Source organism: Rhinopithecus bieti, unplaced genomic scaffold, assembly GCF_001698545.2.
Source record: "Rhinopithecus bieti isolate Rb0 unplaced genomic scaffold, ASM169854v2 scaffold_15850, whole genome shotgun sequence".
Lineage (NCBI taxonomy): Eukaryota > Metazoa > Chordata > Mammalia > Primates > Cercopithecidae > Rhinopithecus > Rhinopithecus bieti.
The window spans coordinates 2877253-2883362 of record NW_016809273.1 but is presented as its reverse complement, the minus strand read 5'-3'; the positions used below and the strand labels follow the sequence as shown (position 1 = coordinate 2883362).

At 35.6% G+C, this 6110-nt stretch overlaps 1 long non-coding RNA gene across 1 annotated transcript in view; it reads right to left on the bottom strand.

Moving 5' to 3' along the window:
- Positions 1-778: 778 nt before the first annotated feature.
- The window catches only part of LOC108540036 (uncharacterized), a 35554-nt gene continuing 30222 nt past the window's right edge, over positions 779-6110 (bottom strand). The window contains exons 3-4 of the long non-coding RNA XR_001888564.1: positions 1383-1459; positions 779-1014 (exon numbers count right to left, since the gene is read on the bottom strand). This is a non-coding gene — a long non-coding RNA (uncharacterized LOC108540036). The remainder of the gene's footprint in view (positions 1015-1382; positions 1460-6110) is intronic.

Genomic DNA, 6110 nt, shown 5'->3' with positions numbered 1-6110 from the left:
TCGAACTCCTGACCTCATGTGATCCACTTGCCTCGGCCTCCCAAAGTGCTGGGATTTCAGATGTGAGCCACTGTGCACAGCCAGAAATCGGAAGTTTTAAGTTGCAGGTACTTTGACTCAAATGTCCCCAGCCCAAATTCAGCATTCCATTCCTTCTCAGCCGAGATTCTTACCTTGAATGGCAGAATTGCTGGCCTTGAGAACTCAAACTCTCTGCTGTCAGGAAGCCCAGTTCAGGTCCTGATATTCAGCACTCTCCTTTCTCTGGCTTTGGGAAATTAGAATTTCTTTATATCTTACTACTGAGGTCCTTTGGCTTTCACAGATAAGTCACTGATCAATCACCCTCAGCCTTTTGCTGTCTTTCTCCACTGTATCAAGGACACTCAGCAAGAGACATTCAGTTCCACAGACCTTATGATTACTATTTCCCCAAAACCTGTTATATACTGGAAAATATTGAATCTTGTAGTTTATTTCCTTTCACCAGCATCTGATCTTGGTTTACTACCAATGGAAGTTTGAATAACTGGACTGCTATATCATGCCACAGGCTATTTACATTCCACATACCACCAGTAATGATGTCCTTATTGTCAGTTGCCTTGCACGTTACTGTCTCCACGATCTCATTTAAGAGTACAACCGTCATTTAGAATTTGCTGATACCAACTGTCCTAGGTCAGGTTTCCTAGGAAACAGACTCTGAGATTAAGGTTTTCAAGTGGTTTATTAAGAAATACTTTCAAAATAAAATCCAAGAGCAGTGATGGGAAAGATAGAGTACTGGATAAAACGAAAACTTGAACTGTGATGGAGTTGTGACAGAGACCTCAGTTGATACCATGGGGTCCTCTGTAGTTGGAATGTACCAAATAAAAGCAAGAGGGCCAAGCCCTTATGCCCCACATTGGCCTGCCTTTGGATAGGATGTTCCTGAAAAGGAGACATACTCTTGGGCAAGAAGACTCGCCTTAGGTGAAAGTAATTCCTTGGTAGGCACTCAGCTGTGAGCTGTCAATAAAATAGAAAATAATGTAAACATGTGTACTATAAATCTTAATGCAATTTTTAAAATAACAGCTAAGTGAATGAGTGCTTTGATGTTAAATGTAGCAAATGCCAAGGAAAAGGGGAAGAACAGGCAAGAAATTTGGGTAGCACACCATAAATCTACCACAAAAAGCAACATGAAATGAAAGGGGGAAATAACATAGTTAATTTTTTTTTCTCGTCTTAGTGTTCCATGAGGTAGATTATAAGAAAAGTTCCACTATTAACTCATTTACTTGGGGAAGGGAGACGATAGGAAAAAACAGTTCAGTGGAAATTTTGGGCACCTTTTCCAAAAGATTCTTAAAAAACAGATCTCCTTCACTTACAGTTGTCAAATAGTCACACACATATTATAGATGCACAGTCTTTTTATTTCTTCAGGTTGACAGATGGACACATCAATCTATCAGGGATGGAAAGGAAAAGGCCAAGGGAACAATGAATCTAGCTGTTACTTATTTTCAAAACAAACAAGACGATTTGCCAAGTGCTAATCTGCTTAATTTTCATCATGAGCCCAACTCTTCTATTTCATTCTCATGGGACCCATCCACATTGGAGAATTTGTCTACTTAATGCAACAATGATCAATCAAAGTCCATTTTTATGTAGACAAAAAAAAAAAGTCCAAGTTTTTCCAGAATCTCACGTGGGATAAGTATTACTGGACCACAACTGTCTTCTGCCTCCCCTTAATTCAAATGCTCTTATAAAGAAGTTCTCTTTTAGAGTTAATATGAGAAAGACCTATCCAAAAGCGAAGAGTTAATAAGAGACAGACCTGTCTCAAAGCAAAGAAATGTCCAAACACCAAATGTATCCGTTTCATTTTCCTGACTAAAACTAGTTTTACTTCAAATGTATTTCAAACACGACTCGTCAAGAACTCACCTTATACATTCTCACATAGTACCTGACACAGTCGTAAGAAGCCATACCCATACGACTATCACAGTTTCCGACTACACCTCCAAAGTAAGTTTTAACAAAGTACATGCTACGAAACCCATGTCAACGGAGCACCACATTTTGAAAAAGACTAAAAACAGAAACAATATCTGCCTTTATAGTCCAAATAATTATTGTAGAACTCTGATTTTTGGGTTCCTAACACCAGAGTGGTGAGATAACTAAAACACTCATAGATGAAAGACTATGTACCCTCTTGGCCGATATTTCAAGGCTGTTTTCAGTACAGCAAATGAATGCCTGCATTTGCTGCCTTATTTTACAAGAATTAAAATTGGTGACAAAAATACATTTAACAACTACTTTTAAACATATTTTAATGACAATAAGTAACTGGTTAGATATATACTTTGTGTGCTACAATCTAAAACTTCATTTTGTATTTTAATTGGATACTTTATCAGCTAATCTAAATATTTTGCATTATACAGAAATCTCAAACATTGAGAAACTATGGTTAATTAAATTATCTGATTAGCTAAATATTAAGGCAGAAAATCTTTTAATGCAACAATTTCTGAATACACTCAATAGATACATAGCATAATTTAATTTTTCTTAGTGGCTCAGAATCTTATAAGGCTTCAAGAATACTTTGACCAGCAATAATATTATACTGTAAATGTAGATGGTCAACATTATGTTGTTTCATGGATATAAAGGAGTAGGCTTATGTATTTTTTATCTTCTAAAAATAAGACAGAGAAATGATTTTGAGTATTCCATTAAATCTATGTAATATATATTGATAAAGAACATGTACAAGCCCAGCCAATCAAAGGCATTAAAGTTACCAAGAGAAGCACCCATCTGTTATCTAAAATGACAAGAGCTTGTCGCAAATATTCATAATATCATAAACTAGAAGGTAAAGGTAAAATTACTTGCAATAGCATAGTCATGCTGGTTCTATTTTTCCCAGCCATAGAATATTCTGTAGACTGTGGGAATAACTCTAAACAGCTGTTAGATCTTTAAAACAACAACAACAACAAATTTGAACTAAAAGGTCTACATTATCTTTCTCTTCCCAGTATTTATGCTTTCCAAAAGTGAGGCCATTTAGTATAAGAAGTTTGTATTAAACCACCCACCTCTCTATTCATTTTTAATCCAGAACCAGCTAGGAAATGTCAGATTCCCTTCATATTTATCCCATACATAGTTCTTAGTTCCTTGCCCCATATATGTTTCCTAGTCCCTTGTCTAGCCATCTGTGTTATCTAACAACTATTTCTATCTCCCTAACAGAGCATTCAGCAAAGATGGCAGGGACTAAGGTAGAAAAGTAAGTCATTGGTGTGAATTTCTCAAAAGATAGCTCTGTGTGACATGGGAGTGAGAATATATGCAATTGTTCATGGAAATATTTTTTAAAATTCTAAAATTTGTGGGAACCACAAAAGACCCCAAATAGCCAAAGCAATCTTCAACAAAAAGAACAAAACTGGAGGCATCATTTCAAAAGCTACCACAAATCTATAGTAACCAAAATAGCCTGGTATTTGCATACAAACAGACACACAAACCGATGGAATAAAATAGCCCAGAAATAAATCCAAATGTGAAGGATCAATTGATTTTCAACAAAGATGTCAAGAACATACAATGGGAAAAGAACAGTCTATTCAATAAATGGTACTGGGTAAACTGCATAAACACATGGAAAACAATGAAATTAGACTTTCTTCTCACACCATACACAAATATTGACTCAAAATGATTAAAGAATTAAATGTGAAATTCAAAACTGTAGAACTGCTGGAAGAAAACACGGCAAAAAAAGCTCCATGGCACTGGTTGGGGCATGATTTTTGAATACGATCCCAAATGCACAGGCAACAAAAGGAAAAATAGACAAACGGTATTATATTGAACTAACAAGCTTCTGCACAGGCAATGAAACAATCAACAAAGCGAAGCGTTCACATAAGAGTGGGAGAATACATTTGCAAACCATACACATCACAAGGAGTTAATATCCAAAATATATAAGGACTTCAAACAACTCAATAGTGAGAAAACAACCTGATGTTTTTTAATGAGCAAAAGGCATGAATACAAATTTCTCAAAAGAAGATAAACTAATAGCCAACAGGTATAAAAAAAAAAAAAAAAATGTTCAACATCACTAATCGCCAGGGAAAAAGCAAATTAAAACCACATAAGATACCACCTCACACCTGTTAGAATGGCCATTATCAAAAAGACAAAAGATTCTGGATATTAGCTCTTTGTCAGATGCATAGACTGCAAAAATTTTCTCCCATTCTGTAGGTTGCCTATTCACTCTGATGAGAGTTTCTTTTGCTGTGCAGAAGCTCTTTAGTTTAATTAGATCCCATTTGTCAAACAAATTTACAAGAAAAAAAAAAACATCAAAAAATGGGCAAAGGATATGAACAGATACTTCTCCAGAGAAGAAATTTATGTAGCCAATAGACATATGAAAAAATGCTCATTATCACTGGTCATTATAGAAATACAAATCAAAATCACAATGAGATACCATCTCATGCCAATTAAAATGGTGATCATTAAAAAGTCAGGAAACAACAGATGCTAGAGAAGTTGTGGAAAAATAGGAAAGCTTTTACACTGTTGGTGGGAGTGTAAATTAGTTCAACCATTATGGAAGACAGTGTGGCAATCCTCAAGGATCTAGAACTAGAAATACCATTTGACCCAGCCATCCCATTACTGGGCATATACCCAAAGGATTATAAATCATTCTATGATAAAGACACATGCACACGTATGTTTATTATGGCACTATTCACAATAGCAAAGACTTGGAACCAACCCAAATGTCCATCAATGATAGACTGGATTAACAAAATGTGGCACATATACACCATGAAATACTATGCAGCCATAAAAAAAGGATGAGTTCATGTCCTTTGCAGGGACATGGATGAGCTGGAAACCATCATTCTCAGCAAACTATCACAAGGACAGAAAAGCAAACACTGCATGTTCTCACTCATAAGTGGAAGTTGAACAATGAGAACACATGGACACAGGGAGGGGAACATGGCACACCGGGGCCTGTCGGGGGGTAGGGGACTGGGGTAGGGATAACATTAGAAGAAATACCTAAAGTAGGTGACAGGTTGATGGGTGCAGCAAACCACCATGGCACGTGTATACCTATGTAACAAAACTGCACGTTCTGCACAGGTAACCCAGAACTCAAAGTATAATAAAAAATAATAATAAAAAGACAAATGATAACAAGAGTTGGCAAAAATGCAGAAAAAAGAAAATCCTTGCACATTGTTGATGGGAATGTAAATTAGTATAGCCATTGTAAAAAACAGTACAGAGATTTCAGAAAAAATTACAAATAAAACTACCATACAAATGTTCCATAAATCACACCACTGGGTATATATCCAAAGAATATAAAATCAGAATGTCAAAATTACACCTGCACTACCATGTTCATTGCAGCACTATTAACAATAGCCAAGATATGAAATCAACCTAAGTGTCCATCAACGGATGAGTGGATAAAGAAAATGTAGTGTGCATACACAATGGAATACTATACAGCCTTAAAAAAAATGAAGAAATTCCTGCCATTTGCAACAGCCTGAATGAACTTAAGAGGACATTACATTCCATTAAATAAGGCAGGACCAAAGAGACAAATACCACATGATCTCATTTACATATGAAATCTAAAACCATGGAACTCACAAAAGCAGAGAGTAAAGTGATGGGTATCAAAAATTGGTGGAGTGGCAGTGTGGGTTGGGGTCAGGCAGAGTTGTCCACAGGACATCAAATTTCAATTAGACAGGAAGAATAAATTAGAGGGATCCATCGTACATCATGACAACTCTAGCTAATAATATATTTTATACTTAAAAATTGCTGAGAGAGTACATTTTAAGTATCCTCACTGCAAAAAAAAAAAAAAAAAAATGGTAAGTATGTGAGATAATGCATTTGGTAAATAGCTGGATTTAGCCATTCCTCAATGCATGCATATATCACAAAATCATGTTTCCCCTCATAACTATACGCAATTTAACTTGTGAATTAAATGAGTGATTTTTTTTTTTTTTTTTTTTTTTTTT